Source organism: Hemiscyllium ocellatum, chromosome 26, assembly GCF_020745735.1.
Source record: "Hemiscyllium ocellatum isolate sHemOce1 chromosome 26, sHemOce1.pat.X.cur, whole genome shotgun sequence".
Classification (NCBI taxonomy): domain Eukaryota; kingdom Metazoa; phylum Chordata; class Chondrichthyes; order Orectolobiformes; family Hemiscylliidae; genus Hemiscyllium; species Hemiscyllium ocellatum.
In genome coordinates, this window is record NC_083426.1 from 13,795,138 (window position 1) to 13,812,160 (window position 17,023).

Here is a 17,023-nt window from a genome sequence, read left to right on the forward strand (position 1 = left end):
GCAGTCAGTCACTGTTGAAGGGATTTGAAATACTATGATCTGCAATGCAGGCTGTTTTCACTCAAGGTCAAACCTCATATTTATATACTCCCGTTTCAGCTAAGCAAAAGCGTAGAGTCATCAACAGAAGAGACAAAGACATAAAACAGAATTGCATGCGTTGAGTAAAAGTTGATTATTCCATAAGACAGCAAAAAATTCCTTTCTGGTTTTTGTTTTCTTGGTGTTCTTTTCTTATTTTTATAAAAAAACATGGTTCCTGTCCTCCATTGATAATTCACTTTAACTATTTTATCTTGTAAAACAACAATTGCAACTTAAACAGAAGTTGACATGGTCGCCTTCACAGCAGGATTCCTACATGCTAGCTTCCCAGTTTATAAACTCCACATGTCCTGCCTCAAGTTAAGAGCAGTCAAATAGCAGGGACCTCAAAAAGGAAAACTATGAAACCAAAAGCACCTTAACAATAAATGCAAAAACTAGTTCTTTCAATTGTTGGTTAGTTTAAAAAAAAGTGAATTTTCTAATTTAAGGACGCATGAAAATAAGGTCAACATTGGTAGTGAAGGGAGTGAATGTTGAAAGTGGGTGCCAATCAAACAGATTGCTTTGTCCTTGTTAGTCTTGAATGTTATTGAAGCTGCAGTCATCAAGGCAAACGGAGAGTATTTTCTCTCACTTAATGAAGCGTTTTGGGTGATAGAAAGGCTTGAGGAAATGAGGTGGTGAATCACCCAGCCTGGAATATACAGCTTTTGACATGTGCATGTAGCCACAGTATTTACGTGGCAAATCCCGTTGAGTCAATGATGAGGCCAAGGATGTTGATGGTTGACAATAGTATTGCAGGTTAATGTCACAAGAAAATTCCCCTGTTTGGAAATTGTCATTACCTGGATCTTGTATGGCATAAATGTTACTTGCTATTTGTCAGCTCAATCCCAAATATTGCTCAGTTTCACTGCGTCAGTCCTTCAATATCTGAGAAGTTACAAACTGCAAAACATGGAATTCTCAGGAACAACCAAATCTCAGACTTTATCATGGATGAAAGATCCTTGGTGAAGTGTACGAAGATGATTGGTCTATTACACAACCTTAGAAGCTTAACAGTAATGCCTGGGGACTGACATAATTGACCTGCAATAAATACAACCATCTTTTGTCAGATAAGACTCTAACTAATGGTGGTGGGAGGATTCCAACCTGTCTCCCGCTGATTCAATTTTAGGAGTGCTCCTTGTAGCTATAACTGGGTCAAATACTATTTTGTTGTCAAGGACAGTCTTTCTCAACTCTCCTCTGGAATTCAGGTCTCATGTTTGGACCAAGGCTATAATAGGCTTAGGTGCCAAGTGGCCTTGGTGAAAAATGAAACTGAGCAGTATTTAATGTTAAAAAAGAATCCTACACAACGAACACTGATGATTAAGAACAAGTTACTGCATGCCTACTAAAGAGAATAAGCTGTATTAATATTGTATCTGCTAGATGGATGACAGTACGACACAGCCAATGAACCACTTCTGAAATGTAGCCAGGATTGAGAAGTACTGAATCACACAGCTGATTGCACACATCGCAAGATACCTCAGACAGCAAGAAGATAAATTACAAGGTGGTTTGTTTTACAATGACATTGGTTTGCATTATAAATGTTGACGAGGACAATGGGAATGAACTCCTGCTCTATTTTGAATCATGCCACGAGATGGTTCACATTTACCAGAACAGGTAGAAATGGTCTTAGCTTAAAATCTTCCTTAAATTACGGCACCTCCATCAACTCAATGCTCCCACATTGAAGTCCCTGTCTACAATGTGCACTCAAGTTCTCGAGTAATCTTTCAACCACGCTGTGCTGACTCAGCTGCTTGAGTACCATGCCTGAGTCAAGCTGACTTTTTAACTGTTGATGTGAAGTAATATGTTGCAGAGATGCGGATTAATTCTTTTAAAAACTGCAATCACAAAACATGCTATTCGGCTGCTACCTTCACTGTCCTTCCGTCCTTAAGAATTGATCATTTGGATTCAAAATGAGTCCCAGATCTAAGCATGTTTTGTACCCCTTGTATTTTGATAAGAAAATTATGAAATGTTCTTAGTACAGATGGGAGCCACATGGAGATGCCAAATTTTATTGAACTCTTCAAGGAAGTACAGGCAGCAAATCACCATCTGCATCAGCCTCTAATGCACTGTTACACATTAAATTGAATTAAATAATCATCCAAAATCATTCATGTAATGCTTCTCATTCATGAACTTCACACAGGGATGAAGTTCTTACAATTGATTTCAGAAATTCCAGTCACTTGTGAACTCCCCATAGTGAAGACAATGGCAACACTCATTGGCAATTCTCAACAGAGATGTTATAGCAGGTCCCCTGAACATTGCACGGTTGAGAGGACAGAACGGTGTTTGGCCATTATTGGCCCACAACAGCCCCACATTTCTCCCTGTATGGCCTCCATAGCTTAACTCACAGGTGCACAATATCCAGTTTGGATGCAGATTTGCTCGCTGAGCTGGAAGGTTCACTTCCAGATGTTTTGTCACCTTACTAGGTAACATCTTCAGTAGGCCTCAGGTGAAGCACTGCTTGTCCTAGGCCAAGCCAAACAAAAACATGCATGAGAATTCCTAGAAGCATGGCATTCCAACTGGAATTCTATCAACATCGAGTTAGACCCCATCTACCACCCCCTGAGAAAAAGGAACTGGAAGTGACCTCACCACAAGAAATAACATCACCACCCCAAAGAAACCCAAACATATAAATAGAAAGCAGGAATTATCAGTAGTGCTTTGCCGGAGGCCCACTGAAGATATTACCCAGTAGGGTGACGAAACATCTGGAAATGAACCTTCCAGTTCAGTGAACAAACCTACATCCAAAACCTCAACCTGAGCTACAAATCTCAAACTTGCTAATATCCAGTTTGTCAGGGAGCTGGAGATTAGTGGGGGCACAGCAAATCAGGTTGCCAATTCTTTTTGGATGGTTTCTTAGGAGGTTTCATCATTTGAACTCATACCATATCGACCAAACAGCTGCTATTCTTCCATCTACAACATCATCATAAACATAAAAGTGCTCAATGGAAAATGCCCCATCAAGTTTCTTCAAGGCTGTTCCCTTAAGAGGTTAATCTTTCATTCTTGGAGACCATAAGACAAACCTGGCTTTTAGCAACTCTAGCACCCAATACTCATTCAATGTTTATCCTAGAAAGGACAAGGCTCTCAGGAGAAGGAGGGAATGAGGAACATAAAATAAATTAGGTTAAATAATTATCGTTACCAATGTCACAGAATATCTTACAAATTCTCTTAAATGGATTGCAGAAAATATGCCAATCAGATGCTTTCATACAATGGGTTGACCTAGTTGCCATGGATTCTTTTCAAAATTTCCAAGCCAAAAACACTTTCCCTGTTACTAGATATTCAAGATTACTAGGCTGTTCAGTGGTTTTACCATACCGAGTCCATTGCCAGAAGCGGTCTTCAAATCAAATTGATGGAGTGAAAGTCCTCCTAAATCAGGAATCCACTGTGATGGCATTCTGGCAGTAAACAAAAATCGCCACTGGCACAGTAAAACTTCACAAAGTTGCAGTCATCAAAAGGTGAGGGAAGGGCAGAAGTCAAAGCTTGGACGTGCCACCACAGGTTGCATGTTCAGTGAGGCCATTGCCCACAGGGAGAGAGCGAGAACATAAACACACGCCCTTCATAGCAGCTGATCGAATGGTAGACGTTACATGATACAGAAAACATAATGGAAGAGTTGACAAATAAATGTTGCCAGCCTTTCAACGGATGCAGCCATCAAGAGGAGTTTAAAAAAGGAGGGTATGCAATTAATAAAAGTTACATCAAGCCTACGACACAGAATTTGGACATTTCACCAATTGATCTCTATCGGCATTATACAGAACAACCTCAACTATCCTGACGGGACAGGCGAGTAGTAATTTGTTCAGAAAACGATAACATATTTATGGGACCTTGAGATCTTGTTCAGATAATCCGAAATTCGGATAATTGACTTTCAGATAACCAAGGTTGTTCTGTTGTCCAGACTAGCTTCCTGTCATTCCTCTTCATCTAATTCTATCAGCATATGCATATATTCCTTTATCCTTATATCCTTATCCACCTTCTCCTCAAAATGTACAGTACCAATATTATTTGCTTTGTTTGACAGTTCTACTATTTTTTTCCTCTGGGAAAACATGTTTCTCTTGAATTCCCTACTCTATTTATTTGTGACTCTCATATTTATGGCCTTTGGTTTACAAAATCAAACAGAAACTTTGAAGCACTCTTTGAAATAAAGGAAACAGCACAACGGAAATGCCTCAGGGTCAAAACATAATTTGGAACATATGAACCTAGGAAGAGGAGTAGGTCATTCACTGAGATCATGGCTGATCTGTGGCCTAACTCCATTCACCTAACTTTGGCCCATATCCCCTAACATCTTTGCTTATCAAAATGTATCTCAGATTTAAAACTAACAACTACTAAATTGGGGAAGAAGGTTGCAAACATCTACTATCCTTTGCACAATGAAATACTTCCCAACATCTCTCCCGAACGGTCTGACTTTTTGGCTTGTGCCCCAGTTCTAGAATCCCCAACCCGTGGAAATAGATCGTATTGACCACCCCCGTATTTTCCCATTAATAGCTTGAAGACTTCAATCAGACTACCCCATACCTTCTAAGTTCTGCAGAAAAAAGGTCTAATTTGTATAATCTCTCATGTAGTCACATCAAGGCCATTATTTCTTTCCAAATTCACCAAGATTGCAGATTTGCCACTAAAGAGTTAATAAAATTTCCTGCAGCACTGCTCCTAACTAGTGCCAAAATTTTGGTTCAAGCATTGAGCAAGTAACAAATCACTGTTTGAGAAAAATAATAAGCAACTTTCATAAACCAAATACTTTGGCCATGAAACGAGATTTAATCTGCTGGCGTAACCATTCACATTACTCAACCATTTCACTAAGCGATACGCCCAGGGACACAGTGACTAAACATCACCAAGTGTAGATTTAAAGAAATTCTCCAGTTTAATCCTGGTGTAAGTTAGCAGATTTCAGCTGGGACTCAGCTGCAAAGGAGCTACAATTAAATATCATTTAGCTAGGACATTGGTGGGTATATAAACGAGAGGTGAAAGTTTTGTTCTTTTTAAAAAAACAGGCAATGTTCCTTTAATCAATTGCTACTCAGTACTAAAAAAAAGTCAAAAAAAATGACACAATAACTAGTTATAATCCAACAGGTTTAAACTGAAAACGCAAGCTTTCGGAGATCTGTTTCTTACTCTAAGTAAGGAGCAGAGCTTCGAATAAACCTGTTGGAATACAACTTGGTATCGGGTGATACTTGACCTTGTCCAACCCAATACAATACCAGCACCTCCAGAAAATAAGAAAAGACAGACAGACTGCATTTATACACTAGGAGAAAGTGAGGACTGCAGATGCTAGAGATCAGAGCTGAAAGTGTGTTGCTGGAAAAGTGCAGCAGGTCAGGCAGCATCCAAAGAGCAGGAGAAGCTGAAAATGTGTTGCTGGAAAAGGAAGGGCTCATGCCCGAAATGTCGATTCTCCTGCTCTTTGGATGATGCCTGACCTGATGCGCTTTTCCAGCAACACATTTTCAGTTGCATTTATACACTGCTTTTCACAGATATCTTAGAGTAGGTTACAACCAATGACTTACTTCTGTCGTGTAGTTGTAATGTAGTAGAAATAGCAATTTTGCATGCAGCAGACGCCCACAAACAGCAATGTGATAATGATCAGATCATGTATTTTCTGTGATATGGAATGAGGGTCAAATATTGGCCAGAACCCCAGCCGTTCCTTGAAGTACAGGATCAGTTGCATCATCCCAAGTTGGCAGATGGTGCCTTAGTTTAACATCACATCCAAAAGACAATATCTCTGGCAATGCAGCATTCCTTCAGTATCACACTGGAGTGTCAACGTAGAACTTTGAGTTCAAGCTCTGTACTGGGACTTGAACTTGGAAACTTTGTGACTCTGAGGCAAGAGAACTACGCACTGACAATCCTTGGCTGACACTCTGCATTATGACTTTGTGAATAAGAAAAAGGAGCAATTCAGTTCCCATGGCCAAGACAGCAGTGTAACACAGAACCCAAACAGGCATATGAATGGCTGATTGGGTACATATCCCAGTTTATTTGCTCTTGTCAAGGTGCTGGCATAAAGGGAAAATTGAATTTTTTTTTTAAAGTTACAAGTAACTGTCAATGGCATCCAAGTTTTCAACACTGACTTATGTAGATTGGATAAACCAGACCTGTGTTCCAAAAGATAGTTTGCCCAACCTGGATTTGTGCTGTAAACATTTGTAGCAACCAACCTTATGTAACAGTACAGTTCCTCCACAATGTGTTTGAATAGACAACAGGGGTAGGCTGTTCACCTTTCATTTGGATCACAATTGATCTGTACCTTAACTCTTATCTGTCTACCTTGATTCCATAAACCCATAGCGCCCTTTACCCATCCAATTTCAATTACCTGTCCTCAATAGATTTTGGGAAGAAAAGTTTCAGATCTCAGTGCTTAATGATATCAAACCTGACTAGCAATGCTGCTTCGTAATTTTAATGTTATGTCACTTGTTCTAGATGCCTCCAACCGGATTCTGAACCTTTTTTCCCTTGGATTAATCTGCTGCAGGGCACTATCGAGGTGGCTATAATCATATGATGCAATTCCCCAATTCATTTTAGTTTGTCAAATGTTTCTCTGATTGCATCGTCTCCCAGATACAGAGTGGGACAGAGCAATCACATTCAGATTGAGTCATAGGTTTTAAGCTATGACATGTCTCAATATCCAAATAGTATCTTACAATTTGCTCATTTGTCATGCTAACCATTTGGATACAGAACTAGCTCAAAAGGTGGAAGACAGAGGGTACAGAATTGTTTTTCAGAATGGAGGCCTGTGACCAGCGGAATGCCACAAAGATCAGAGCTGGGTACACTACATAAATGAATTGGATGCAAGCTTAAGAGGCAAAAGTGAGGACTGCAGATGCTGGAAATCAGAGTCTAGATTAGAGTGTTGCCTGGTGGAAGAACACCTCATCTTCTGCCTTGGAACACTTCAACCCCAGGGCATCAATTGGACTTCACCAGTTTCCTCGCTTCCCCTCCCCCCACCTTACTCCAGTTACAACCTCCCAGCTCTGCACCATCCTCATTACCTGTCCTACCTGCCAATCTTCCTTCCCAGCTATCCACTCCACCCTCCTCTGCGACCTATCACCTTCATCCCCACCTCCATCCTCCTATTATATTCTTGGCTAACTTCTTCCCAGCACCACCGCCCTCCCATTTATCTCTCCCACCCCGGAGGCTCCCTACCTCATTCCTAATGAAGGGCTTTTGCCCAAAATATCAATATTCCTGCTCCTCGGATGCTGTCTGACCCGCTTTTCCAGCGCCACTCTAATCCAGACTGTGAGCTGAAGAGGTATAGTTAGTAAGTTTGCAGATGACACCAAAATTAGAGGTGTAGTGGACAGCGAAAAAGATCACCTTAGATTACAACGGGATCTTGATCAGAGGAGCCAATGGGCTGAGGAGTGGCAGATGGAGTTTAATTTCGATAAATGCAACGTGCTGCATTTTGGGAAAGCAAATCTTAGCAGGACTTATACACTTAATGGTAAGGTCCTAGGGAGTGTTGCTGAACAAAGAAACCTTGGAGTGCAGGTTCATAGCTCCTTGAAAGTAGAGTCGCAGGTAGATAGGATAGTGAAGAAGGCATTTGGTATGCTTTCCTTTATTGGTCAGAGAATTGAGTACAGAAATTGGGAGGTCATATTGTGGCTGAATAGGACATTGGTTAGGCCACTGTTGGAATATTGCATGCAAATTCCGCTCTCCTTCCTATCGGAAAGATGTTGTGAAACTTGAAAGGGTTCAGAAAAGATTTACAAGGATGTTGCCAGATTTGGAGGGTCTGAATTATAGGGAGAGGCTGAATAGGCTAGAGCTGTTTTCCCTGGAGCATCGAAGGCTGATGGGTGACCTCAGAGGTTTGTAAAATCATAAGGGGCATGGATAGGATAAATAGACAAGGTCTTTTCCCTGGGGTGGGGGAGTCCTGAACTTGAAGGCATAGGTTTAGGGTGAGAGGGGAAAGACAAAAGGGAATGGGCTGCCAGAGGAAGTGGTGGAGGCTGGTACAATTGCAACGTTTAAAAGGCATCTGGATGGGTATATGAATAGGAAGAGTTCAGAGAGATATGGGCCAGATACTGACAGGTGGGACTAGATTGGGTTAGGATATCTGGGGGGTCGGCATGGATGAGTTGGACCGAAGGGTCTATTTCTGTGCCATATACCTCTATGGCTCTAAACTGCTTATAACTATTCTAAACTAAACCTGTTCAGATATATATAATATATATAAACCTGCTCAGATATATATAATGCGATTTGTCATCTATTAGATATCCTGTTTTAGTTCACCTTGATTAAATGTAACAAAAAAAACCAGATGACTCAAGCCAAAGATCTTTTGATGACACAGTGGTAGCATCCCTACCTCTGAATCAGGAATCCAGAATTCAAATTCCACATGCTCCAAAGGTGTGGCTGAATGTGTCTGAACAGGTTGAATAAAAATACCTCGATGAAAAACGTTTGGGCTCTTGTGGCACAGTAGTAGCAGCCCTCCCTCTGAGCCAGGAAACTTCAAATCCCAACTGCTGCAGAGATGTACAATAACATCTCTCAACAGGTTGATTAACATTGATCATCTAGATATTTCTATTGTTAAATTTTAAGAGTTTCTTTTGAGAACTGGAACAAATGGAATCTGTATGCTTTGTTCACAAAAAAAGGAAATTAAAAGCCAATATTACCATGACAACTGGTTAAGTTTAAGATGTAGTGTACAACTATGCCTACTCTCCGACAATGTTAAAAGCTGTCTGGTCTCAGCCTACGCAGAAGTCTAAGTGCCACATCTGACCTCAACATCAATGGGCTATGAAGACGACAGAAAAGGCAGCTACAAGCTTCTGCTCCCAATCATCATCTGGACACCATCCAAGAGGTGCTTATGAGCAAATACCGGGTAGGAACAGGTCATGCCCAACTCACAACTGCCCAATGGTAGGTCAGAAATTGCCATCTCCACTTACATGATTTGAAGGAGATAGAGTGTGTCTATGGCCCATTAAACTATCTAAACTGAAGGCTAACACCATCAGGACAGCAGAGGAAAATCTTGTTTGTCAATGGGAATTTCTGCAATATGTTGAGCATTTCTAATATCATAAAAGTTACATTCCAGACAGTACAGGGGTCACTGGAGAAACTCCTAGAGCAAGACATTAGCTCCAACTATCACTCACACTGAGCTCACTGATGGATTCAACAGCTAGTGCAAATATTTAACTCAATTTTATAAAAAAGCAGATAAAACATGTGGAACTCAGTATTGCTGCATTAGTTGGGCACAGTGGAGAAAAGTTCAACACTGTTCAAAAAAAGGCATAAAAATGCAATAGATTTCAAGCAGTACTGAGCACAAGGATGTCGCTCCAAATGACCTATACATTGATCCAGAGTGTGTTGCTGGACAAACACAGCAGCTCAGGCAGCATCTGAGGAGCAGGAGAATTGATGTTTCAGGCAAAATCCCGTCATCAGGCTTTTGCCCAAAACATCAAGTCTCCTGGTTCTCGAATACTGCCTGACCGGCAGTGGTTTTCCAGCACCACACTCTCGACTCTGATCTCCAGCATCTACAGTCCACACTTTCATCTACATACATTGATTGTTCAAGCTATGAACGGAGGTTTTTATTTGCAATTCTTCAAACGGATTTTAAATAATTTGGGAGATAAATGAAACTCTTGAAACCCAGCCAAAAGAATGCTATCCAGGATTAAATAGAAAGTGTGTAAAGTTCATCAAGGGAAATGGCTGCATCAAATTAGAACACGGTGTACTGTAGAGCACTTCATCATAGAAATTCATCAGCATTGTGCCAGGAGCAAAAATTATAACAAGGAGCAACTGAGATATTGGGACTATTTCCACCGAGACAGAAACGACTGAGGAAAATTTAATAGCGGCTCTTAAAATTGTGAAGGAATTTGACAGTTTAATACGGAAGAAGGCATTCCCTCCAGTTGGGATATTAGTAGCAATGTGCCATCTCTTCCCAATGGCCACTAAAAGAGCAAAGAGATGGGTTAATGGAAATTTCTTTGCAGCATTATTAATAACTACTACTTTGTCAAAGAGAGTTCTTGAAGCAAAAATGATTTGATCATTTAAATGAAAAGGCATTAAATATTTGCAGTTGAAAAAGATACAATCATATGTGGAAAAAGGAGGACAGTGGAAGATACAAGTGAAGAGTCAATTCAGTCTTAATGGGCTGAACAGCCCTACCCTGATGCAATCATCTCTGGTAAAGACAGTACCTGGAAAAGCAAAGGTACGTTGACAGTTCAGCACAAGCTGGATTTCAATCAAAGCTTGCCACTGAGATTTGCCAAGGGAAATAGGTGGCAATGTGGCAGTGCCATAACTCAACACCACCCCCTTGACCAGTCCTAGCTGTCTACCTTCCTATCCATCCACTCCACCCTCCCTTCCGACCTATCACTTCCACCCCAACTTTCATCTACCTATCACATTCCTAGCCACCTTTCCCCCACCCAGCCTCACACCCCTTCCCATTTATCTCTAAGCCCTCCGGGCCACAAGCCTCATTCCTGATGAAGGGCTTATGCCTGAAATATCGGCTCTCCTGCTCCTCAGATGCTGCCTGACTTGTGGTGTTTTTCCAGCACCACACTCTTGGCATTGTGGCAATGTCACTGAACTAGCAATCTGGAGGCCCAGACAAAGCCTGTGTTGAAAATGCCTTCAAATCCCAGCATGGTAACTGCTGGAATAAAAAAGCAATGAGTGAATCTGGAAGTGAACATGAAAAGGCTTTGAAGGTCATAAAATCCTATCCGGTTCACTTATGTCTGAGGGAAGGGAATCAACCAACCTTACCTGATCTGGCCTGATCATGTGATTGCCATATGCTATGAAATGGTCTATCAAGCCACTCAGTTCATGAGGCAACAAAAACCTTGCCATTGACCCCCACATCGCAAGAAAGAATAAACAAAACCCTGCAGGAACAGGAACAGGAACAGGAATAGACCATTCAGCCCACCAAGCCTGTTCTGTAATTCAATGAGACCATGGTTGATCTGTTGCCTAACTCCATAACTGCTTTGGTCCATATCCTTTAATACATTTGCTTAACAAAAAATTGATTATCTCAGATTTAACATTTAGAAGTGCAGCAGGAAGGACTTCAATTATTTTGAAATGAATGAGGGGTACCACAATAAAATATCAGAAGGGAGCTGCAAGGTCTTGAGGAAATTGCAGGAGACAAACATTCAAATGAAAATGTAAAAGATTAGTTGTTGAGAAAATTAAGTGATGGGTTCAGAGTTCACTGGTGTAAGTGCATGGAACAAAGTAAAGAAGGAGGAGTGAGCCACAAGCTCACATGGGGCTATGATAAGGTGGCAATAACTGAGACCCAGTTCAAACAAGAGAAAGAGCAGACACTTAACCCTGGTTGTGAGGTACGGAGGAAAGATAGGGAAGTGAAAAAAAAGGTGTGTTGATAAAGAACAAAGAGAAACAAAGAACAGTCTAGCATGGGAACAGGCCCTTCAGCACACCAAGCCTGCACGCACACATGACACCTTCCTAAAGTAAAAACCTTTTGCATCTACATGATCTGTATCCCTCTATTCCATGCCTATTCATGTATCTCAGGCTGGAAATATTGATCAAAGATAATGTTGCAGGAGGAGAAAAGGACATGATGTAGCCAAGGATGGAATCTATTCTGTTAGAATTAATGTTGCACTGCAGAGCGTATATTATAGACTGCTAAATAACAGGAAATAACAGGACCAAAAAGGGGGCTAATTTTGTGGAGACTAGAGCATGCTGAAGTGTTAAATGACTAATGGTGGATGAAATTTAAGACAGAATAGTATGAACTGATTTATCTTGGTGGGTAATAAAATCTAATTTTAAAAAAACAGGAGACCAGAAACAGAGAGATGGGAGTGCTGTTGCTGGTGTGAATACAAGTTTTTGCTGACCGCAGGATCAATTGAAAAGGTTGTTTAAAAGGCATAAAGGATTAGATTTGAGTAGAAAAGTAAAGATTTTATTTTAAAATGTTATAAAACACTGGATTTATTAAATACAGGTTGGGCACAGCTGAACTATAGTAGAGACAATTACAGGCATCATATTTTAGCAAGATTGTCTAAGTCTCAGGGAAACTGCAAAGCAGATTTATGAGAACGATACAGGGGATTTCATTTATGCTGCAATACTAGAAAAATTGGGCTTGCTCTCCTGAGAGAGAGGAAGGTTAAGGGAACATCTGAGTGAGATGCTCAAAATTATGAAGGGATTAGTGAGAGAACAAACTGTAAATCTCTTCCCGCTCAAAAGATCAGTAATCATAAAGTGCAGATTTTGGATCAAAGCAACATGATAAAGGTAAAGGTTTTTACACAGCAAGTGGTTCGGATTAGAGGTGGGCTGCCTGGAAGGGTGGCGAAAACAGACTCAAAACTACCAGAAGGGAATTGAAAAGGAAAAGTTTTCAGGACAATTGAGATTAAACTGACAGCCCAAAGAGTTGGCATGGACACATTGGAAGGAATGGCCTCATACTGTGCTGCACCATTCTATGATCTGAAGAGCTTCATAACCAGTTCCGATACCGAACAACCCAGATGGCCTCCTTCTTCAAAGACCGCAATTTCCCCCCAGACGTGGTCGACGATGCTCTCCACCGCATCTCCTCCACTTCCCGCTCCTCCGCCCTTGAGCCCCGTCCCTCCAAACGCCACCAGGACAGAACCCCACTGGTCCTCACCTACCACCCCACTAACCTCCATATACATCTTATCATCCGTCGTCATTTCCGCTTCTGCAAAACGGACCCCACCACCAGGGATATATTTACCTCCCCTCCCTTATCAGTGTTCCGAAAAGACCACTCCTTCCATGACTCCCTCATCAGGTCCACACCCCCCACCAACCCAACCTGCACTCCCGGCACCTTCCCCTGCAACCGCAAGAAATGCAAAACTTGTGCCCACACATCCCCCCTTACTTCCCTTCAAGGCCCCAAAGGATCCTTCCATATCCGCCTCAAATTCACCTGCACCTCCACACACATCATTTACTGCATCCGCTGTGGCTTCCTCTATATTAGGGAGACAGGCCACCTACTTGCAGAATGTTTCAGAGAACACCTCTGGGACACCCGGGCCAACCAACCCAACCACCCCGTGGTTCAACACTTTAACTCCCCCTCCCACTCCACCAAGGACATGCAGGTCCTTGGACTCCTCCATCGCCAGACCATAGCAACACGGCAGCTGGAGAAAGAGCGCCTCATCTTCCGCCTAGGAACCCTCCAACCACAAGGGATGAACTCAGATTTCTCCAGTTTCCTCATTTCCCCTCCCCCTACCTTATCTCAGTCCCAACCCTCGAACTCAGCACCACCTTCCTAACCTGCAATCTTCTTCCTGACCTCTCCGCCCCATCACCCTCACCTTAATCTCCTTCCACCTATTGCATTTCCAATACCCCTCCCCCAAGCCCCTCTTCCCTACCTTTTATCTTAGCCTGCTTGGCACACTTTCCTCATTCCTGAAGAAGGTCTCATGCCTGAAACGTCGATTCTCCTGCTCCTTGGATGCTGCCTGACCTGTTGCGCTTTTTCAGCAACACACTTTCAGCTCATTCTATGATCTGATACAAGCTTCAGGAGTGGATTACACTTCTTGCTTTATACTTGGCCAACATTTATCCATCAACCAACATCCTCCTATCTTGCTGTAAGCTAGGGGTGGCACAGTGGTTAGCACTTCTGCCTCACAGCACTAGGGTCCCAGGATCGATTCCAGCCTCGGGTGACTATCTGTGCAGAGTTTTCACATTCTCCCTGGGTTTCCTCCGGGTGCTCTGGTTTCCTCCCACAGTCCAAAGATGTGCAGGTCAGGTGAATTGGCCATGCTAAATTGCCCATAGTGTTAGGTGCATTAGTCAGAGGGAAATGGATCTGGGTGGGTTACTCTTTGGAGGGTCGGTGTGGACTTGTTGGGCCGAAGGGACTGTTTCCATACTGTAGGGAATCTAATCTAACCTAATCTTATTGCTGTTTGGGGAGCTGTGAAATTTTCTAAGTCACACTAGTGACTACACAACAAGTACTTCATTGGCTGTAAAGTGCTTTGACACGGTCAGAGCTAAATTACAGGTTCTATATAAATGAAAGTTTTGCTCTCTTTCTTTCCCTTCCCTGTTGAAGCAGTGATTCTGATCGGCATGAATCCACCAATGACAGCGGTGTTTCAATACTATTCTTGGTGTGCGAGTCCATAGAAGGACAGAGTAGGAGATGACCACAATCAAACTCATGCTGTCCTTCCAACCTGTCTGCCCTTCTCAGTGATCGGGTGTGGGAACAGTAGTTGATTAATCTGCCCTTCCCCCCCACACTGAACCCTTTGACAAAAGTCCCACTGCTGCCCTCAGCCACAGCCCAAATCAAATCCAACCCCATCTGACAGTGCCTGACAAACCCGTAATGTCTACTGTCAAGATAAGGCAGCAGCTCCATGGGAACACCACCTTCTGCAAGTTCACTTCCAAGTCACACAGCATCCTGACTTGGAAATATTTTGCCATTCCTTCACCGTCGCTGGGTCAAAATCCAGTAACTGCCTCCCTACTAGCACAGTGGGTGGGGTATCTACATCACATGGACTGCAATGGTTCAAGAGAAGCATCTCCCCACCAGCACCGTCTTAAGGTTGACGGGTGAACAGTGAATGCTGGCTGAGTGTACATCAACAACATATCACTGACAATTATTTTATTTGTCACAAAAGAGAGGTGGAACCGAGGATGCCCCCTTGTAACACACTCAGTTGACCAATCTTGCATCAACACATTGCATTCTGAATACATTTTGTTGCGACCACTTTGAAGTCTTCACCCTGGGATACAATGTCCCCACGGACTATTCTATTGTAATTAAGTTGCTGAAGAAACCCATAAAACAGCTCACTGAGCAGCATCAGCCTCAGGTTTCAGAATCCTCACAGGCTGAAATCTATTGCCTCGAAGCACAGCAGCCAACAGCCTACAAAACATGATGAAGCAGACGGTCTCATGTACGAAAGGACATCAGCAGCTTCTTCTCCAGGGCATAATGGTCTCAGATTCAGGGTTAAACACACTGTACTGGGAATTCTCAGTAAGGCTGCTCAGCTGGCTAAGAAACCCACGGAATAATCCCCATTTTTCCTCATTCCATACTCACCTTTCTTTTTAAAAAAAAAGAAACATAAAGTTTTGCATCACATTCATTCGCCACACCTAATCTGCTGCAGCCAAAAACAACTTAAAGAACCGGAGGGAGAAGAATGAGGTGGTAGGGGAAGAGGTGCCGTAGAATCAACACGGGTTAAAAGGACATTTACGCCGTATCATGAGTGTTATCTCGACATGCACGTCTGAGAATCTATGCAAACACCGGCAACACAAGTCAGCCATTGCAACTGATGCACGCGAATCCATGCTCCCTCAACTCTGCCTGACTCATTTAGCTTTTGTATTCAAAGGCGAATGTAACGTCACGTTAAAAACACAGTGCAAGCCCCTCTCCAACTGGTATCCTTTCAGGCACCACCACTTGCCGCTCGAACGTCAATTGCTTTTTTTTAAAAAAGAAAGAAAAATCAGTCCCCCAAACCTTGGAAGAGAAAGTTTCAGAGGAAGTTCAGGCGGAAGAAACGCTTGAAACCCCCTTGTTAGAAGGTATTTACTTTGAAATCGATAAACAGAAGTGGGCTGAGAAAAAAATTGCAACAAGCAGAAATAGATACATAGGGAAAAGGTGGTGGGGGGGGGGGGGGGGGGTGGAAGAGAGAGGAGGAAGAAACAGATTTGAAACTTCACTCACAGCGCTCCAATGCAGAATCACCCTCACATGGACTGGCTGCTGTCCGTGGAGTGTTTTTGTTTTGAGCGCTTGCAGAACCTCCTCTAGAGAAAGAGTCGTCGCTGCAGAGAGAGAGAGAGAGAGACTGACTCCTGGTTAAAATGTAACCAGTCAGCAGAGGCCCGAGCCTGCGCACTGAGGGCGGAAGGAAGAAGAAAACTGACAAGAGGGTTTTGGAGTTGGGAACGTGTGTGTCTGTAAGGCACTGACCGTGCTCCTGCAGGAATACAGGCTTGGGGGGGGGAAGCTGCAAGGCAAACTTTATCATTTTCTTTAAGAGAGGGGGGGAGGAAGTGGTTTAAGGAAAAGGGGTTGTTTTTGACAGAGGTTTAAGTCAAACACCAGCCAGATCCAACAGATGATTATTCTGGAAAAAATATAGAAGCTGCCTTACAGCAGTAAGTTCCAGTCAGCCGGGCAATATTCACCAAAGGTTAGCTTTTATCGGTTTGCGGGGGGTGGGTTGAGTCCACAGGGTTTCGCATCGCTCCCCACCCCACCTTTGGGCAGTTTTACATGCAGAGCTGAGCAAAAGGGATTCTCTGTGAGGTTGGGTGAGCAACGTGGACCCATTGGACTTTTGCCAGTGTCCGCAGCCTCACCCCACACTGAAGGTGGCCTGCCAAGTTTGCTGATCTCTCTCTCTCTCTCTCGATCTCCAGTTTTTTTGAAAAGGGATTGCGTTAAAAAATGGCTCTTAAGAAAAGAACACACAAGCCCAGCGAGTTAGTGAACTGCGCTGCCGGAATGGGCGATGGAAATGGATTCGGTGACAAATTTTGATAGCGAGTGGGACAAATACTTACAGAGAAAACCTGGGGGTGGGGGGTTCTGGTTAAGTAACGGAATCTGGAAATCTACCTC

The 17,023-nt window shown here is 42.8% G+C and overlaps 1 protein-coding gene across 1 annotated transcript in view; it reads right to left on the bottom strand.

The window, feature by feature from the left end:
- LOC132828149 (solute carrier family 45 member 3-like) overlaps window positions 1–16,256 on the bottom strand; it is a 137,710-nt gene extending 121,454 nt beyond the window's left edge. Inside the window, exon 1 of the mRNA XM_060845073.1 lies at window positions 16,121–16,256. The gene's annotated coding sequence lies outside the window, so the exon portion shown is untranslated. The remainder of the gene's footprint in view (window positions 1–16,120) is intronic.
- Window positions 16,257–17,023: the final 767 nt, after the last annotated feature.